The sequence below is a fragment of the Pipistrellus hanaki genome (assembly GCF_964339955.1).
Source record: "Pipistrellus hanaki genome assembly, chromosome: 11".
Classification (NCBI taxonomy): Eukaryota; Metazoa; Chordata; class Mammalia; order Chiroptera; family Vespertilionidae; genus Pipistrellus; species Pipistrellus hanaki.
This window is the reverse complement of record NC_140513.1, coordinates 61645791-61667377: the sequence shown is the minus strand read 5'-3', so window position 1 is coordinate 61667377 and position 21587 is coordinate 61645791. Positions and strand designations below refer to the sequence as shown.

General features: G+C 40.2%; 2 protein-coding genes across 2 annotated transcripts in view; both read left to right on the top strand.

Moving 5' to 3' along the window:
• Nucleotides 1–21587, top strand: part of LINGO2 (leucine rich repeat and Ig domain containing 2) — a 582223-nt gene that overhangs the window by 280650 nt on the left and 279986 nt on the right. The window contains exon 5 of the mRNA XM_084898269.1: nt 283–441. The gene's annotated coding sequence lies outside the window, so the exon portion shown is untranslated. The remainder of the gene's footprint in view (nt 1–282; nt 442–21587) is intronic.
• Nucleotides 1–21587, top strand: part of LOC311629821 (tigger transposable element-derived protein 1-like) — an 89570-nt gene that overhangs the window by 13686 nt on the left and 54297 nt on the right. The gene's annotated exons all lie outside the window — the stretch shown is intronic.

The window sequence follows — 21587 nt, the reverse complement described above, 5'->3', positions numbered from 1 at the left end:
AAAGGTGTGAGTTTTATATCAATCATGTGTGTGTATACTGAGAGCTTCAGTAGATCCATAATCAGGTGAAGAAGAGCATGTGCCCAACAGAAAGCACCTTTTATGAGAAATAAACTTCAGTCTTCTGGCTTTAATGTTTATCAGCATCTTCAGAGCATCTTTATGACCCTTCACACAGTTCTTTACTATTCCTGTATTGATTAAGTAGTCATGCCTTCTGAATCTAGCGCATGGCTCACTATTTTTTTCCATTAAAATAAAGGAATACCTTGTTTGTTGCAGGTTCATTTCAAGCAATTGGCTTGTGGGAATCTGAGAGACGCTGCTGTCCATGACATGTTGGAATTATCATGATCGACTACTCGGTCTGGATCTCAGCAAGTGGCCAACAGATTTGCATGGTAGACAGCAAGGGCTGGATTTTTAAGAAGAGTAAACCAGGTAAGATTTGAGAGAGACAGCTGATCATTTATTGCCTGCTCTAAGGGTTTTTGTGTGCTGCCACGATGTATTGAATAACACAGCTTTTTTCCCCCCCTAAATCCACTGAATGTATTGTTAAAAAATGGTGATCCCTTGGATTCAGGAGAATATAAATAGTAATAATTGAGTCATTTTTCTCAAATGGAAAGAGCAGTTCTTTTCATATATGTGTAAAGTAGGCACAAGAATGCTATGGATGCTAGTTTAATGCAGTAGCCGAAAACTGCAAGCTAAAGAGACTTCCTCTTTAACCAACTACTGTGAGCCACAATGGAAAAAACACTTGTACTTTTGAAGGTGCAGTAGAGAATGTGTCGCCATTAAATATTTACATTATAGAAATGTATCAATTCACATGATCTTATAAATATGCTTCACAGTTACTCTAATTTAGAAGAATATAGTATTATTCTGCCTCTTATTTTTTGAAAGTATTTATCATTCTAAATTGTTCATCTAAGTATTATTAAAAATGGTGATACAATGACATACTCTATTGTTATTGGGGCTTGTATAATTTAAAATAGTATACACTTATTTAGGTACTCTTTTTGTCTACCTTTGTCTATTATGTTATAGAAATAATTCTTAACTATTACCCATAGTTTGATCAGATCCTCTTATCTTTCTCTTTAACTCTCTTCCTTCTTCATGATATAATTTAACTTTGTTATTAACAATTACCTGAGGAAACCACAGTTATTCTTGTTCTCTCACCTTAAGCCAGAAATTTTCACAGCATGTTTGAATTTTATGCATTCCAAAACAAGAGTTTCTTTCAATATCAAATATAGAAACAAAAAATTATATAAGTAAAATGCATTAATTTAGAAAAAAATAAAGGAAGTTTATTCTGGGCCACTTGACTTTTAAAGTGTTTTTTTTATAACTATAGTTTTCATACTTTCTGAAAATAGACTAAATGGAACTCAGTCAATAAGTTATAGCCTACGATAATTATTTGGATGTAGATGTGAGCTTTGAAAGTATTTGAAAATAATTGATTTTTCTAAAGTATAGTAAATATCACTTCCCAATCCCCTAAAGACTTTCTAATCTATAAAATTACTTCTCATGAGAATACAAAACTGAAGTAGTCACAATATTCAACCTTGTTGGAAATAGTACAGATCGTGGCAGGAATGAGCTGAATTGGTATATGGTTGTTGGTCCTGTTGAGTGGCAAGGTCGGTTATGCACATTTAGGAGAGTTTTGCCAATCTGTCAATAAATGGTACTTCGATATGCAGGGCATACTTGTGGGATAAAACTCAATCCAGTTGCACGCTTCATAGCATTAGCATCTAGCAATTGATTATAGCAAGAATGGTTCATGAATGCTTTCCATATCGCTAAGCTTTTAAGTCTTATTCACTGAGTCCAAAATGATTTCAGCCTGATGTTTATTTCAATATTTTGAAGAACATTGGGTCCCATATGAAAACACCATACACAGAAAGAAAGAAAAAGGGGAAAAGGGAGAAAATTGAATCCATTTTGAAGGTAAATAATCGTGTGATAATACAATTATTTTTCTTTATTAATATCATCACAAAATGCTCTCCTCTATTAGATATGTATTTTTATTCTTTAGAGTAATTCATCTTTCTGATCAGTATAAGTCATCAATGTAGAAAAGAATGTACAAGTATTTCTGACCCCAGTATTAGGAAACCCAGCTTCCGTTTTCTCTATACAGCCTTTTGAAGAGAATATTGTTGAGTAGGAGCACAGACATAGTCAGTACCACTGTCCTGGATGAAAACACGGGGCTGAGAAGGCCCTCTGCAAGTAAAAGACATTAAAGTGAATTGATGTCTTTCCCTAGTTAAGTATATGTGAGCTCATATATTTTCTTTTAAAATGAATAGAAAATTTATGTCCTCCAACTTTATATTAGTTTTACATTCATTTTTGTTCTTTGTTGTAAGAATGGCAGGTGCGTTTTTTATGATGATGCATGCTAGATTTTCCATAAAGTAAAAAGAGCCTCAAGATTTCCCAACTCTGTTTTTCAGAAGTTCATAACAAAGCTATAAAAATGTGCAATGTTCCTTAGTTTAAAGGCATTTTTTCTTCTTAAAGCATTTTAAAGCAAAGGTTTGCCCACCTTGGGATTATATTGTATTCAAGCATGTACATAAGAGGAATAAAGACAGGTAAGGAGGTGAGATTTTTTCAAAGCACTACTGATAACAGCATGCCTCATATAATGGGATATGCCATCCCCAAGGCGGTTCATAAAAACATTTAAGTAGCACCTGTGTGTGCGGTGTGTCCCCTCCTCTTTGCAGAGAGCAGTGAATGTTCTCACCTGTGCAACTAATCTCATTCTGAGGTCTCCTGAGAACAAAATCTTGAAAACATAGTGAGGCAGCTGATTCCATCATGAAAGTCTCATATAAATCATAAGTACTTTTTTGGCTCCATATTTGTTTGCTCTCCAGACCTGTTTTTGAATGTCAACCAGAGGTAAGTCAAGTAGGTGTCAAGAAACCAATTAGCATCCATTTCTGTCCTGCCCTCAAGTAGTTCACACTCTAAGTAAAACAGGCATGTAAACAGCTTACCTCAGGCAAAAGGAGCTGGACATTTTAATGTTTCAAGCAAAATTCTCCAGAAGTTCAGATGAAAGACTGCTAAAACTGCTAAGAGTATTAGAAAGTCTTCAAGGCCTAAGAGGCATTTCAGCTGCACAGCTAAAAAGTGGGGAGAATTTTAACTGATGGGAATAGGTATGAAGGCATTCTAGGCTTAGGACACCGTCTGGCCAAGTCACCATGGGATAAAAATAAATTTTATATTTGTATAATGAAAAGCCTGGTCCTGCAGGGTGGGGAGGAATGCAGGAAGATATTGGGTACACAGATAAGGACAGAACAAATATGATTGTGATGTAATATGAGCTAAACTGTAAGAAAATGATTCCGGCAGACAGTGGGGATGTGGGAAAGGCAAGTGGTTGCAGGAAGAAAAGATGAACTAAGAGTATTCAGTTTTGGGAGGGTAGCAATGTTGTATGATTCTAGTCTGCTGAATTAGCAGTGGGGCAGTTCCTGCCCATCCCTGATTCTATGTGTCTTCCCAAATGCTGACTAAATAGATGTCTCTCAGGAATAATCATTAAAAACAAAACAAAACAAAAAAAACTTATGCATTTGCAACATTTCCTTTTTCTTTTTTTTAGAAATACTTTGAAAACTCTTCATGCATAGGATGAAAAAATGAAAACACATTTGCCTTACATGTTTTCTAGTACACACACAGGTATTCAAAAACACACAGAAACACATGCTAAATTCTCTCCTACTATGTGCTTCAAATGAAAACTCAGCTCCTGTTCCTGAATTTATGCCTCAGTTAAGATGGGGGAATCTGCTCTCCTACTTTATTTCCCGTTGGAGACTTTTATCTCTCAGGCTTCATCCTTCCCTTCACCGGTTTACCAGCACATCAATCATGTGCTCCCTCCTCAGGAACACAGCGCACATCGCCCAAACTGTTTTATGGCTAGAAAAAAACCTACCCTCCTTGGCACTTACTGCTTACTTAAACCTAATTAAGTCATTCTGCTGAAAACATCACGTCCTTTCCATCACCACGCACATTTGGTTAAAATAATAGGGAACACTTTAAAGCTTGGGAAATAACTGGGGAAGAAAGCCTGAAAGACACAAAATGAATGGAAGTGAACTTTAGCCCAGCCTTCTTTGGCACAATCCTCTAATGAGCCAGAGCACATGAGCACCTCTGCCAGAGGAAACACCTAACTCCCAGTGTCACTTTCACTCCAATTATTTCATTGAAAGTTACCATTGTCATAAGGCTCCCCAATAATACACCAGACTCCTCATTTTGTGTGACTGAGTCATCCATTTTCAGAGAAGTTCTCTTCTAGTTGGGAAAAATCCAACAATTTCTTTTGAGTAAGTATACTCAAGGATAGGTAGCTATGACTCCCCCAAATGCAGTATTGAGACCAGGGTTGTTGTCTTTCTTCTCTGAGACTGTAATCATAGAGCTGCATACATATTCAATATACAGAGCTGACTATGGAATGAATGAATGAAAATCAAAACTTGTGCTTCAGATCAAAATCATAACTTTTTAATAGTAGGAAATACCTGTCTTTTGTTAGGGACCAGTTGGTATTTGCTTCAGCCTGACCAAGGTTATCTTATTCTCTTATAGTTGACTGCCATTACCTAGTAATAGGCATTTTAAAATCACATAGTGACCTGTAATATTACCTAAGTATTAAGGGTATAAAATATTTAATGTAAAATAAGGGAACAAAAAAACAGATATTCATTCATTAAATGTTTCATTGCCTTTGTAAATAAAGTACATGATGTCACAAAGTTTGAATTTTTATTTTTATAGACCTCAAATGCTTGAGAGAAAAAAGTAACATTCTAAATCTTTGCTTGCTGTTGGCTGTGGTTTCTCTGGGCAAAAGTCGCTGGAAGGCTGCATCCTAGCCAGCTACCCTCTTCTATTTTGAAGAGGCAGACTATAGCAAATTGTGGTTGAAAATATACTATCAGGTTACTAGACATTGACTGTAAGTAAGGCCTACACTGAATCCCAACTCTGACACTTAACCTTTATGTGATCTTGGGCCTCTTCTTGTGTCTCAAGACTCTGGCCTCCTGTGCACCCACCTTATTTGGCCTCATTACTATTTACAGTGTGTGTCACACCCTGCCATTTGTATCTGTCCAACTCTCAATTGTCTTTTTTGACCCTAACATACTTCTACATTTATTTCTCTCAGTAGAATTGGAGTCCTCTAAGGCAAGGACCAGTTCTTATTCATCTCTGTATCTCACATAACTGTCAAGTATATGCCTTTTGTTCTCAATTATATGGAGACTGAGTCAGATAATTCTTTATCAATTCTGATGACTGGAAATCAAACCCTATTCTCCTACTTGCCTTTACTTAGATGAAATCACATTATGGGATGGTTGAAAAGAACAGCGAGTTCTACAATGTCTAGTAAAAACGTTGTGGGCTGGAAAATGTGATGTAAATTATCAGGATTGAAAATATGAGTTCTATCTTCAGCACTGGAAATATTGCAGATGGTATTGAAATGTGACTCAAAAATGTGATTTCATAAAAATGATAGCAATTCAAAGTAGATTGAAATCTAATTGTAATAGAAAAGTTTAGGGTTTAAATCTATTTTCATTTTATGGTGCTGGAATTTGGCTAGGCTTTAAATCTCAGGAAATGTCCTCCAGTATAACCTACTTGGATTAAACCGTCATCAACATCACATATATGCCATCTCTATGTAGATGTCTAATCTAAAAAGTCTTAAAATTGAAGACTAACCCTTCACAATGTTAGCTGTACCCATAAGCAAGTTTGTTCCCATCATTTCATGACTTAGTAAAGTATATCTAAAGTCTTGGATGTCAACATTCTTCTTCCTTGACACATAATTTTCCTAGTTCTGCCATGCAAGAGAAAAGTATAATAAATAGAACCTCAAGTATTACAAAAAATCTATATGTAATAATTGAGGTACAAAGAGTACATTACTTCAGTTACTGGGAATAAGACTGTAAATATTAGAAATGTCATGGGTGTGCAGTAACTCAAAGCACTGTACATGGACTTTAGAGTTGGCTGCTAGCAAAGCTGATACACTGGAAAGGCAGCAATGAATTTCCAAGCCCAGAATCCCAACTTCTAGTAATTCTCAAATGTGTACCTAATTCTCCTTCCCTGTTCCTGAGCATCTTCTGGACATAGGTAATGTAAATTAGGTTATCAAAGCTGATATAATGTAAGTGAAGGAAGTACACTTATCATAATACAATGTCTAAGCTAACTTATAACTTTTATTCAACACTAGAGGCCCAGTGCACAGATTCATGCACCAGTGGGGTCCCTCGGCCTGGCCTGTGGGGATCAGTGGTACTCCATGCCTCCACAACCTGGCTTTATCCTCCAGCTCATAGGGCTCCAGCCCACTGTCCATGATGATCCCGCACAGCACGAAGTAGTATGCAATGTCAGGCAGCAATGGAGGAGCCCAAGCCCAGACCAGATACTGTGCTGCTCCTGCTCATGCCAGCCTCACTGTGTCTGCTGTTGCTGTTTGGTAGGCTTGCTGTCACTCCACTATGGTTTCCACACGTCTGTCCTAGACCATCCAGTGCAGCCACTCGTCATCACAACCTGATTCTTTGCATGGCACCAGAGAAGTAGCCACAGGCTCCTGCCCAGTCAGTACAGATGCTGGGACCAGGAGCCATGATCCCGGCCCCTGTTGGTCAGCTGAACAGCACTCCTGCTGTGGGAGCTCATTGACCACCAAGGGGCAGCTCCTGCATTGAGTGTCTGCCGCCTGGTGGTCAGTGCACTTCATAGCTACTGGTCAATGGGTTGACCAGTCACTTAGGCATATATATATATATATATATATATATATATATATATATATTAATGTTTGTTTCCTGGTGTGAGATTGCAGCACAATGAACACATGCTTCCCCAAGAGGAAGGGAAGTGGGAAGTGTTTTATCCATCCGATCTTTCATCAAAAGGAACACTTAATTAAGCCAGGACTTTCTGAAATACATGATTAGAAGATCTTAAGAAAGAAAAAATTGTCTTGAAAGGGATAGTAAATTATAGTTTGATCTCATTTGCCCTAAATTCTGTTCATCATTCACCCATGAGTTATAGCTGATTCACCCTTGCGATATGTGCCTCATAACTAGTTCTCGGCAATCTTGCATTTACTAAGAAAGAACCATATCTTGGAAATGACTGTTTCAAATGGTGGTCTCCTAATAATCAGAAGGTAAATGCATTAAGCACATTTCTCGCTGCCAAGTCTTATATCCCACCCAGTGAACCAGTGCCCAGCCTCTGCGTCTGGCATGCTTTGTGAGATAGAATGAAGAGCAGGATTTAAGTGGAACTCTGGGACAAGACATTGAAGCTCCCCCAAATATTTCAGTTATAAAGATCAATAGCAAATTCAGCGTGGCTTTCCCACAGGCATGTTGTTTCTTGTCTGGAAACTGTTACAGATCCTAGCACGTGTTTTTCACATGCTAACCCCAGTAACTGTGGTTTGAATATACCAGGGAGGCACTTATAATGTAAGTTTAGAAACAAACCTGTCACAGATCAGAATCAAGTAATGCTAGATGTTTAGATGTGAATGCAAATATCTGCCATATCTGCTTTAACATTGGAACAAAGTGTATTATTTATGACATCACTCTCCCCTATATGAGCTTCTTTCTACCTCTCTAAATTTCCCTTGCCAGACTATAAACATCCTAAGGTTGGGCATTGATTCTTTCCTATTGAGAAGTCATCATTCTTATAATAGTACCTGGCAAATGGGAATCCTTTGCTGATAATTGAATGAGTTTTTATAAATGTCTGGCACCTAATAGCCCCTTAACTTGTTCTTATAAATAACTGAATTAATGAAATTATGAAAGAATGAATAGTGAAATGTTTTTAAAGTCAACTGTGGCTTTTAATGGTTAAAAGAAAATAATATGCTCTTCGTATTTTCTTTAGAAATCAATTGCAGTGAAAATTCTTATTCTAATATTGCATTTGACACATTGGAAGTAAAATTTCTTGCCAATACTTCCAAATTGCACACTTTATTATTTTCTTATAATAAATTTATCTTCCTGCTGGCAAAGAGTGACATTTATAGTATACTTTGTGTTAATTCCACCTTGTTCTGCTCATACCTCTACAGTCGCATAATCTTTTTTTTTTTTTAGTAACTCTCACCATGGTTGAAAAGACATTAAAGCGGGTACTTTACAAAGTTTGCAGGATATTTAATAAAATTCTTATAAAGGACTATTATAATAACCATCATATTGTTTCTGTTACTATTATTAATGTTTGTTACATTGGAAAACCTAACTATCTTAATCTGATTCAATTCAAGACTATCCCAGAGAAGATTCCAATACTGCCCAGTGGCTTGTAGGGAAACATGCATTTTGAGTTTTCCGATCAAAAAGTCAGTACAGAAAGCTGGGCATTGGTCTCATTTACCTACTTATTCATTGCTTGCCTTGTGCAGGAAGAATGAGCCATTCTTTCATTCTCTGTGGAATGGACAAGAGCATGAGGTCTATTTACTACTGGGTACATAAGGACCTGCCCCCAAAACATTACCAACTGTTCAGGACACCTTGACATTTAACAACTGTCAGGTGTTTTACCTCCACTCTCAATTCTCCACACTGAAGAAGAGCAAAGAGATGTCTTCTTTAAAAAAAAACTACTTTATTGATGTATGATTGACATGCAAGAAATCTGTATATACTTAATGTATACCACTTGATAGTTTGAGGATAAGTATACACTCCTGAGCCATCACCACCGTCAAGGCCGTACACATAAAGGATGTTCTCTTAATTGGCATTAAACTTGAAGTAACTATTTATAAAGGAAATCACACAAAAATGATCTTATAGTTATCTAGTAATTTCAACAGTAGTTCTAAGTGCTCATTTGTAAGTCCTTAATTTCACAACCTCCTAATGTTATTTGGTTTCTTTGTGTGTGTGCCCTCGTATAACCCTACATTTATATTAGTTATGGTCATTAAGACACAAAATTGTATTTTGAACATATTTAAATTTCTTAGTTATACCGATACCTCCTTATGGGCACTGTTGCAATTGATTTACAGTGTAGTCTGGTACCTAATAAACTGCTAAACATTTGGTATCTCCCCAATAAATGTTTGCTGAATTAATGAATGAGAGTTTTCTACACACTACTTTTGCATCATCTTCAGATGCCCATTCTTTGACTCTTACCACAATGATAACCAAAATTTCAAGTAACTTTGGAATTTTGGTTATCATTGCATTTAATTTTCATTTAAAAATCACCCAGAAAAATATTTATTATGTAGAGGCTCGGTGCATGAATTTTGTGCATAGTGAGGGTGTCCCTCAACCCAGCCTGCACCCTCTTCAATCAGGGACCCCTCAGGGGGATGTTTGACTGCTGGTATAGGCCTGACAATGCATGGATTGGACCTAAACTGAAAGTCAGACAACCCTCTCACAATCCAGGACCACTGGCTCCTGTTTGCCTGTCTGCCTGCCTGATTGCCCCTAGGCACTTCTGCCCGCCAGCCTGATCACCCCCTAACCACTCCTCTGCTGGCCTGATTAACACCTAACTGCTCCCCTCCAAGCCCAATTGCCCCCAATTGCTCTCTGTTGCAGGCCTGGTTGCCCCCAACTGTCCTCTCCTTTCAGCCTAATGGTCCCCAACTGTCCTCCTCTGTCAACCTGATTGCCACCAACTGCCATTATCCTGCTGGCCTGATCGCCACAACAGCCCTCCCCTGCTGGTCATCTTGTGGTGGCCATCTTGTAATGACATGAGGGTGCAAGGGCCACTTAGGCTCTTAATAGTATAGATATCTACTATGCCATAACATAGAGCTGTGCTTCTCAGGCCTATTATATTCCCTTCATTGTCCTGAAAAAACATTCTGATCTTGATGCAGAGACAAGATAAAACCTCTTAAAGAACTAAATTACAAAATGATGAGATCAATAATTAAGAGTGAAATGAACACCATAAATGATATAAATACAGTGTGTTCTATGATTATGCCTACACTGGTCCATTTCAGATTTATACCAGGGCAAGCCTGAGCTCGTTGGGGCAACTGCCAGAATTGGTGTGTTTGAAAGACTGCTTCCTGAGAGAATACAGCCTAAACAAAAGAATCAGCAGGCAAACCTGACCTGATAACTAAGTCTTAGTCATCAGAGGGAGGAGTGATATGATGAACCTCTTGAATGTGTTCCTGACATTTCCTTTCACCACTGACTCATATGAGAATTGTAGAGAGAAGAGAGGACTGTGACATAGAACCAAAAATTAATCTGTTAAGATATTTATATTCATGAGACATTACTCTCATATCTCTAATATACTAGGCACAAAGTTTGTGTCCTTGAAAGAGAACAAAACAGGATGGAGTTATTGTCTTCACTTCACCTCAGAAACACTGTTTAGTTCGGGAAACAGGAGGGTGCAGTTAATCACTGGGTAATATGATACTCACACAAGGAGTGTCTGAAGAATCACAGGTGTCATGCAAAGGCATTGGTACCCAGTGGAAGCAATAGCACCTAACTGGAATATCAGTGTCATGGACAAATTGGGAGGAAGGGGCAGAAGAGACGAGAAGGGGATAGACATGTCATTGAGTCTATGTTGACTCTTTGGTGATAACTGATAATCCCTGGAGCAGAACTCAGAGAGGGAATTAGCAAGTCACAGGTTCCATCCATAATAAACATTTGGAAGAAGGTGAGGTAACTGAGCCATGGAGCAATCTGGGAAAGGCTGATGAAGCAGGAAGAACTGGATCTGGATCAATAAGAGATGAAGTAGTGGATGAAATGGTATTCAAAGACAAAGCTGAGCACCCAAACTGTGTGAATCAGTGGTTGAGCATTGACTTATGAACCAGGATTTCATGGTCCTATTCCCAGTCAGGGTACATGCCCACGTTGCGGGCTCAATCCCCATTGTGAGGTGTGCAGGAGGCTTCCAGTCAGTGATTCTCTCTCATCATTGATGTTTCTCTCTCTCTTTCTCCCTTCCTCTGAAATCAATAAAAATATTTTAAAAAATAAATAAAAGACAAGGCTGAGCCAAGACAATGAAGTCTCTGTAGCCTGTATGGGAGACCACAGCGGGTCTCTTTGCCAACACTGCAACTTACTGCAGCTCTAAGGACATTAAGCAAAGATGGTAAGCAACTGGATTAGAAGTGGAAAACAAGGCCAAAATCAGAGAAGCCTGTAACCTCCAATATCCCAAATCAGTAGGCGCTTGATGTGAAGATTACCGAATTTCTCAGAGAACGACATTCCCTTGACTTGTAGCCATGCAGTAAGTACTTTACATATTTTATCTTTAATGTTCAAAAGCCCTACTATCATGTTTATCTTCTATAAATCAAAATTGATGCTCAGAGAGTTTAAGTTCCTGGCCCATCTGGTCACAGTAAAGATTGAGTCAGAATTTGAGGCCACATTTTGTGTAGGGGTGTGTAATTGTTTTATACACCTACAATTTTTCTGTTTTTTGCTCTGATCTCACTGGGTCAGGTTGGCCTTGAATATTCTCCACTCTGGCCTGATTTCTTGTATAACAGAATGGTGACTCCATATTGCATAACAATAGAAAGAAAAAAAACAAAACAAAACACCAATGGTACATCTGACACTTTTTAAAATCAGCTCTTTTTATGTTATTCACTTTACCTGATGTACATATTTTTAAGATACTGGCCTTGAATTTTCAGGGTTTTGTTTTTTAATGATTTCAGTGCCTGGCCATGAATCTCCCAACTTCAGATATAATTGAGTGGTTTGCCTAGGTATATTAATGTTATAGAAGATAATGTGCCTGGTACATAACAAAAGACACATGCTTGTGCCATCACTAACCCAGAGGCAGAGTTTGAGTTAAAATGATAATAATGGAGAAAGGAAATAGGCTTCATAAAGGAGCATGAAGCAGGCAAAAGAAGTGCTAGAGACAGAGGAGACTGAAATTTAAGGAGGCCGTAGGGGAGGTGGAACAATTAGGCGTCACTGGCAAACTTAGAAAGCAGACTGTGGACGGGACAAGTCCAGTGTTCTGGACTTGGAAATAGACATGACTCGGGGATTAAGGATGAAGATACCCATGCTGACAAGAAATCAACAGTCTTTCTCTACTGCTGAATGAGGAGGAACTTCTATCTACTCCAAATTCCTGGGAGGACCTAATTAATTTGTTCCAGAGACCATGTTCAAGTTGCTCTGAATACTCCTGAGATTCATCAAGGGCATATGCTACTGTTGCGGGGACCTACACCGAGGGAAGGTATCAACAAGAACTGGGAGCTCTTCTCCTGAAGTTGGCTGGGAGAAACCTGCATTTCACCCTGTCGGGCATCTGCTAGGGAGCAGGCGACTCTGCTGCCCCTTCTGATTGCTTTATGCAAAACGTGCCGACTTTGCAAGAATAGCCTACAAAGAAAGGGCATTCTAATAAAAATGTGTGCAAATTTGTCTTGTAGGGCTGAAGTAATTGGTAGATAAATCCAATTTGAAGAGGTAAATGAAAGAAAATTTTCAATTTACACAGTTCTTATAGCACTGTGCGCAATATGGTTTTCTTCTCATTTAAAACGGGGGACTTTTCCAAGTTATGTATGAACTCAGTGAGCAAATTAGGACGTGCTATCAAATATATCTTGATACCAGTTTAACCCAAACATTAATCATGCATTTTCAAATTTCCAGAAGAAAAACTTATGCTTATAAGTTGGCCTTAGTTACTCTTTTAAATGGACACTCAGAAATGGCCCTTGGCATAATAAAATGGAGGCTCAATGGTGAAAGAAGAGAGAATGGTTGAAAACAAATTCGTCTCCAGAAAATTTTATTTGGATACATATGGTTAGAACTAATTTTATATGCTTTGGCTACTAATTTCATATAGTCATATGCATCCTAAAAATAAATTCATATATACCATCGTCTGCAGTAAATAGTAGTTTCAGTTCCATTTTCGTTCTCAAATCTATTCATTTTACTCCTTCTCTACTCCTGGGCTTTTGTCTGGCCCCTGCTCAGCCTGTTTGCCATTAGAAGGGGCTCTGTATCTGGAGGAAAGTGGAATTTCTCTTTTGTCCATTGCTCTCTAGGGGAATAAAAGCTGTGCCTTCACCTGCATTTGCTAAGGAAATTGGTTTTAACCCTGGTGTCTGGCTTATGAGCCTAAACATTGTCATGTCAGAAGAGTACAGGGCTTCTTTCAGGATTACTGTCTAAGTAGGGATGCCAGGCACCACTCATTCAGGTGCAGGGACTGACTACTGAGTGAGCCCCAGAGTTGGGGTTTATTTCCTCCTTCCCTTCACCTAAGAGGCTTGGATACCAGAATACTAAGGGACAATTTTCCCTGAGTGAAGGATTCCAGAATTTTTGTGGCTTTCTTTCTTTTTTCTTTTTTTTTTTTTTAATATATTTTATTGATATTTCATGGAGAGGAGGAAGGGAGAGAGCTAGAGAGCTAAAAACGTCGATGAGAGAGAAACATCGACCAGTTGCCTCTTGCACATCCCCTACCGGGGATGTGCCCGCAACCAATGTACATGCCCCTGACCGGAATCGAACCTAGGACCTTTCAGTCCGCAGACCGACGCTCTACCACTGAGCCAAACCGGCTTTGGCTGGCTTCCTTTTTGAAGGTACATTTTTGATCTGATTCATTTGTCTAAAGACCAGTGGTTGGCAAACAAATTAGTCAACACAGCCAAATATCAACAGTACAAAGATTGAAATTTCTTTTGAGAGCCAAATTTTTTAAACTTAAACTTCTTCTAACTCCACTTCTTTAAAATTGACTCACCCAGGCTGTAGTGTTTTGTGAAATAGCCACACTCAAGGGGCCAAAGAGCCGCATATGGCTCTCAAGCCTCAGTTTGCCAACCATTGGTCTATACTAGGGGTGTCGAACTCAATCAGAGAAGGGGCCAAAATCTAAAATCCAGCCTAAATCGCAGGCCGAATGGTTTACTGAACAGTCATAAACTGACAATGTCATAAACTGAAAGCGGAGTGCAGTGATGACAGAGCGGTGCGGGCCACATTGCAAGGCCTGGCGGGCTGGATTTGGCCCGCGGGCCGTGTGTTTGACACATGTGGTCTATACAAAAGAACCACTATGCTTTGCTTTTTCTATCACCGGATTAGATGGTATTAAGGCCATAAAACCATGCAAATGGGATCATGATGAGCCTCATTGATTGGGTCTGCATTCAAGAGCAAAGTCACTAGTGAATATGAAATACACATTCTTTTCCAAGGACCAAGATCAAGGGCAAAGGTACATGTTGTCAGCCCACATGACAGACAAGAACCAGTTATATTGGGTGTTTGAAACAAACTGGTTTCTCTTTTAAAATAAAAGTCTATCCACAATTATTTATTGAACCCCTAACCTGTGAGAGACATCATCCTAAATTTTGGCAATGGTAGGAAACCAGAAAAATCAATCCTGATGTTAAGGACTTGGAGAAGTTTAAATTTCATGGAGGAGGCATATAATAAATGATGTCAAAAGATATAAATTAAAGTGACTCAAGGAAAGGTTAAAGATGTTATTCAGCAGGTATGTCCGAGAAGCATCTGAAAGCAGTGGAAGAGGGTTGGTGTTTGGCAGCATTGTATTGTACAGAGTGGGAAGAGGGGCGCCGGTACCTGTGATCTGGCTTGGATCCAGTTTTCAACGTCAGCTGCTAGACCTCTTGCAGTCGGTTTGGTTGGAGGTTTTTTCTGTTTGTTTGTTGTTGTTTTTGTGTGTGTGTGTGTGTGTTGTTTTGTGTGTGTGTGTGTGGGGGGGGGGGTTGGGCCTTTTGCTCAAGATTATTGGCATAAAACCATTCAGAAAAACTGTCAGAGCATTTCTTTTGAAAGCTGTCTATATCCAACTTGCTGTTTGTTCATCAAGGTTGAGGGGCAGGAAAAGTGGGAACAAAGGGGCAAGGGAACAACAAAGGAAGCTAGGAAATTGTTGAAGGCTGTTTTTGTTCTTTTGCAGAAAGTATACAAATAAATAAAATATCTTTGGGGCTTATAAATGGGATGAAGACAGGGAACCTGGGGGAACATGAAGGAGAGTTTTCAGGAGACATCTCTAAGGAGAAGGCATCCAGCTGAAGCCTGGCTGTTGAGAAGGAGAAAACCTTCTGAAGCTTTTAGGAAGATTTGCAACTGCAAATGCCCTGAGGCAGGAGTGAGCTTGGCTGCTTCCCACAGGATGGACCAGGGAGATGTGTGAAGAAAGGGTGCAGATAGAAAGTGTGGAGGCCATGCTCTGTTTGCTATTTGGTGACCTGGGGAGAGAAGGAGAAGAATGCAGGACAGTTCAGACCTCACTGCCATTGTTTTGAGCAGGTGTTCACAGCAGACTCTGATGGGGTCTTTGAATTGACAGGTCTCACACCTAGGTGCTGAGAAATCACTGGAGATCTTGTTAACATGAAGAGTCTAAACAGGAGCCTTTTCCTTCCATGGTCTGTTTATTAGCCCACCTGAAACCACTAAGATCTCCCCCCAGAGCTGGTTCCTGTTAACACTGCTATTCCTGGAGATTAAAGTGGTAGAAGCTATTTAAACTACCTTCCCTTCAGGTGTCTTTAATTTAACTTTGAGGTTATTTTATCACACACTACTTGTAAATTCTGTGTTGTCTCTGAGTAATAGTAATACGTGTTAGATGAAAAATGCCTGAGTTCTCACTTATTTCTTTATAGAACTCTCCCCCCACCCTAATCGGGAACTCTTCAGACTGCAGAGTATAGACACCGCAAGTATCTGTCCTACTATAAAACATGAGAAATTCTTTCTAAATTATGCTAAATAACTAAACACTAATTTTTAGCAGAAAAAAATCATGGGTAAAGTATGTATACAGATGTAGTGATCTGACTAAAACATTGCTTCAGCAAACTAGGGATAACTGTGAAAATTTATTTTCTCCTCTGTGATGCATCAAAGTAGAGTCCTAAGTATTTTTAACTGTTTCCTACAAAGACAGAGTCAGGGGGAAATGACTGAATGAAGAGGACTATGTCACTGAATTGTAAGAATATCACATGAATCTGTAGACTGCTTAATAACTAGGGATTGGGAACAGTGCTCATGCTTCTGATGATCCTACATTAATATTTTCATGCATTCTTAGCAAAGCATATTGTTTAAGAACAACAAGGTTTTTTAGAATTAAAAAAACATATTGAATTAATTGGGATGACATTGGTTTGCAAAACCAAACAGTTTTTAAGTGTACAACTTAACAAAACATTGTCTGCACATCTCATTGTGTGTCCATCTCCCCAAGCAATGTCTCTTTTGGTCCCCATTACACCTCATCTTTGCCCAACAGGTTTAAGGTATTAATTTGCATAATGTCTGCTCAGCTGTCTACTACACAGGTGAACTTTGGCAAATTGGTTAGGGCCCTCTGAACCTTAGACTCCTCGTCTGTGGCATAGCACCTCATGAGGTTCGTAACAACCACATAGGATACGCATGTCAATTGTAAGCATGGTGCCTGCGACACAGTACACTTTCCATAGCTGTTCAGCATTACTACTGGGAGTATAATTGCTAATTGTTATTTTCCCAACGAGAGCACATCCATCTCAGGAAGAACTGGCTGGCAGAGCCTTCAAAACATATTTGTGATCTGAAGCTCACGTACCGGCTGCTAATTTGCTTGTTTATTTCATTTGATTTTCCTCAGCTGCACATAAGGGAGGTGGGTGGCAGAAGCTTAATTTATTTGTCCCCCTTTATTTTTATTTTTTGGAAAGAGTGGATTTGGCTCTCACACTATTTTGAGGCCTGGCCTGGTGGAAGCACCGAGGATATGCTCACTTCAGAGTGGTGGGAGGATGGCACCGCTCTCCTGGGGCTCCTGCATCTTTCCTTCCCCCCAAGCTCCTCCCCGGGGCCCGTAGCCAGTGCTGCCCACCAGGGGCCTCTCCTCCCACGGCCCTGGGAACACAGGGGGAGCACAGTGACTCACAGGCTACAACTTTCTCAGCTGTTAGATACCAGCACTGATAGGCTCAGCTCCCATGTTTCCATCACTCCACAGACCGACTGGAGGGGGAAAGGTTTTCAAATAAAGTGCTTTCCGATGCTCCGTGAGGACAACGGAGAGCTGCGTGGAGAGGTCAGGACGTTGTTCCCGTCTCCTGGCCAGAGTCCGTGGCAAGGATGATCTGGGGGACTCCGGGGTATCTTCCCATCCTTCCAGGTATGGCATCGGAAGTACTTGCAGACCTTTGCTTACAAACGATCAGAGGCCCCGCTTTCCTGCCTTTCACCCACGGGACTTGGCACGTTTCTCTGGTAGCACCTTTCTGGCCGTGTGATCTGTTGTGGTGGCGGTTGTTTCTGGCCTGTCTTCTGTGGGCTGCGTGCTCCATTGAGGGCAAGTGTTCTGCCTTTTTATCACTGGGTCTCCAGCCCTGAGCTCAGTGACGGGTAGATAGTCGTGCTTAAAAGGCTGCATGGAGAGATGGATTGGTGAGTGGGTGATGCATGGCTACGCTGATACAATTGGGGAAAAGAGAACACAGCAGCACAATGGACTGTGGTGCACGTGGAAATACTATTTAATCACCAGATGGATGGTTGATGGAAGGAACTTATGATTGAAAAGACAGTGCTGAAGCCCAGAAAACGTCCTTTGCTGTCAAACATAAGGTCATAATATGAAGCGTGAGAGCAACTACATTGTCCATAAACTCCTACGTTTATTGGGGAGAATTTAGAATGAAAAAGAGAAGCGTCCTTAAAATGACAGACATGCCATTTCAAATTAACGTTAAAGCCAGTTTTATTCATTTAAAGGTGTGGTAGAGTGAATCTGTAGGGGACTTACACAGACTGAAAGCTTAGTGTTTTATTGAGAAAAAGGGATAGCTGTTTACCCCTGCGCTCATTGAAAGAGTGTTTTTAAAGGCCTATTTTGTGCTGCGTACAATGCACTGAGAGGTAAGGTGACCCGCATCTTAGTGCTCTGGGTCTTCACAGTTAAATCAAGAAGTAGACAGGAAAGAAGTAATTGTAATAGTAGGAAAATAGAGGTGTGATCATGGCACCAGGAAAATATGAGAGACTTGTTTAACCTTGCTTAGAAAGATCTTGAAAGGAGCAACAGGTGACATCTGGACTGGAACTTGAAGGAAAGATGGGAAAAAGACATGGCACATGTAAAGAGAGAGAACACCTGGGAAGAGCATGGTGCATGCTGGGGATTGCAAGTGCATCTGTATAACAACTACATTGGGCTGTGTGAGGGGAGCGAGGAGTTGTGATTAAAAAAAAAGACTAGTGGAGAAAATCACTCAGGACTTGTACACCAAACTATGAGCCAAAATGTTTCCCACCCTGGCTGGTGTGCCTCCAATGTACACCAAAGGTGGCAGGCTCAATTCCTGGCTGTGGCACATACCCAGGTCACTGCTTCAATCCTCAGTCGGGCCCATATGAGAGGCAACTCATCCATGTTTCTCATATCAATGTTCTCTCTCTCTCTCTCTCTCTCTCTCTCTCTCTCTCTCTCTCTCTCTCTCTTAAAAATCATATCCTCAGTTGAGGATTAAAAAGTGAATCCCTCCATGTAGATTATAAAAAAACTGAAGAATGTTGTAATCAGTGCTAATTGCTTTTCTAAATATTGACCTATAATGCCTAAAGAGTGTATTGTAGTTCTACTTTGCCAGGAGGGCAAATGTGTGTTCAGTGGTTATGTAGTCTTGACCTTATGTACTTTAAATTAACTTGGTAAAGGAAATTGATTTAAAACATAATAATGTGATCTCACTCTATACCTTGTGCCAATTCTGCAAATCAGGAAAACATCCTGGAAAAGACTATCACCATAGTTTAATTTTAGGCAACATGGATAATCTTACTGTTTTCAAAGTGGGCTCACTGATAAGGTCAGGAATAAAACCTAAGACCACTGGTTTCTTGACCTCCACTTTCTTCTGAGACCGTTTTGCCAATGGAAGGTGGCAGTGCTACACAAATGCTGCTCTAAAGCGACATGTGACCAAGTGTCCTGCATGACTTTAAGAATCTGTCTGATTAGATTGTTTAGGTCTTCCTTCAGGTAACTTTAAAGATTGGTCTTTATGTAATTTCATTTAAAATTTGATTTCTCTTTAGTCAAATCATTAACCAGATACCATCTGCTTTAAAATTGCCATTAGAGAAATTACTCTTTAAAAAAAATCAAGAGCCCATCTTCAAACTGCCTGGATCTGTTGGATATTTGTTTAACCTGCGCCTTATGCAAAGCACTATACATTTGTATGGGGTGGTGCTATGCACAGATGACACTAATGCTGGGGACTACTCATGGTGGATGACATTATCCTGAGTGCTTTTTATAATATTAACACATTTAGTCCTTATGTACAAAATGGGTACCTTTATAAGTCCCTATTTTATCAATGAGAAAACAGAGACTAATCGAGAGATTAGATCACATATGTCAAACACAAGGCCCGCGGGCCAAATCCAGCCCGCCAGGCCTTGCAATGTGGCCCGCACAGCGCTGTCATCACTGCACTCCGCTGTCAGTTTATGACATTGTCAGTTTATGACTGTTCAGTAAACCATTCGGCCCGCGATTTAGGCTGGATTTTAGATTTTGGCCCCTTCTCTGATTGAGTTCGACACCCCTAGATTAGATCAATAATAACTTCCTGAGGTGATGAGCCTAGAAATAGAGGAGCCAAGAATTGGACTTGTGTGACCTGGGTCTAGAGCCTGTGCTCGTAGACACAGCAACACTCCTGCCCTGGAAGGAAACCAGAGCCTCCGGAGCTTATAGCCAGAGGACAAGTCGTGTGGCCATTTGAGAACTACATCAAGAGTTCAGACGGGGAAGAGTTTCTGCCTGGGATGATCACGAAGAGTTCATAATGGAAGAGACACTAACTAGGCCTAAAAAGTGGGTGGAATGTTATCAGGTGGCGATTAAGATGCCACCGAAGGCTAGGAGTTGTCATCAGCAAAGGCACCGGGGCAGAGGAGCACAAATACAGAGGACAAGACAGGATCCTTGTAAAAGGGCAGGAGGAGAGTTATTAGAAGGGAAGTTATACCAAATTCTAGAGGACCGGTTACAAGAATTTGAAACTCGTTGTGGATGTGAAGGCTTGAAATTAGATTTATTTATTTATTTAAGCAAAGGAGCGATAAGGGTAGATGAATTGGGCAGTATGTGTAGCATTGATTAGGTGGAAAATGGAAAAGATTTGCAAGGGAAAAAAGCAGGGGTGGTTGATATCCAAATGAATTTAAACACTTCCGCAAGAAAAACAACAATAGCAGAAAAGGGAAATTTAAAAAGCTCAAAGACTGTGAGTCTCCTAACTCTGAAATAAAAGCTGAGTCCCTCTGGAGCTGCTGCAGCAGATGAGGCTGTCAGGAAGGTACTGTCTTGCTCTCCCTATACCAACAGGACTTCCTGTGCCCTCGGGAAATCTGGCAGAATAACCTTTTCCCAGTTCCTCCCTGCACTCTGAAGTCATGAGTAACAAAGCCCTTCAACTTGTCCTCTGTATTTTGGTGACAGGTTTGTACAGAGCGGCACCAGTGGTCCCTTATTTTCAGATGTCTGTGGCCGCCCTGTGGTCTGGAGTGATGGTGTCTGTGCTACTCTGAGGCGGCCATTAATAACAGGCACAGCTTTCTCAGGGCACTAGGGACCCGAATGACTGGGCTGGGAGAGGATTCGCAGGCAGCAGCCAATTCTTACCTCAGTCCCTGTAGTTCCTGAAGAGGCACAAAGCAAGGATCTGGGCTTTATTTTGGTTTCAGCTTTCTTGTTCCATTGCCTGTCCCTCAAGGGGCCACAGGCACGCACATATCAAGAGGCGATGAGAGAGAACCCATGGGATGTACATCTGGAGAGAACTCTGAGGTGGAGAGATGTACCTCAGCTTTATATTCATTGGACTTGGACTTGTAGGGCATCTGGCAAATAGATGTTTTCTGGGAAGCCAAGTTTTTTGTTTGTTTGTTTGTTTGTTTTAATATATTTTATTGATTTCTTACAGAGAGGAAGGGAGAGAGATAGCTAGAAACGTTGATGAGAGAGAAACATCGACCAGCTGCCTCTTGCACACCCCCTATGGGGGATGTGCCCGCAACCAATGTACATGCCCTTAACCAGAATCGAACCTGGGACCTTTCAGTTCACAGACTGACGCTCTACCACTGAGCCAAACTGGTTTTGGCGCAGAAGCCAAGTTTTAAGATATCTTGGGAGGTTCTGAGTTAGCCCTGTAAGCAGCATATTTGTCACGTGTCCTGACCAGGAATCCAACCCACAGTCCTTTGGTGTCTGGGATAATGCTCCAACCAACTGAGCCACCAAACTAGGGCCTCTGTACATTTTTAAAATGTTTTGGGCTTTCTCTTGTTGGAATATAACTTTTTGATGCACAGATACATTCATGTTGAATTAGT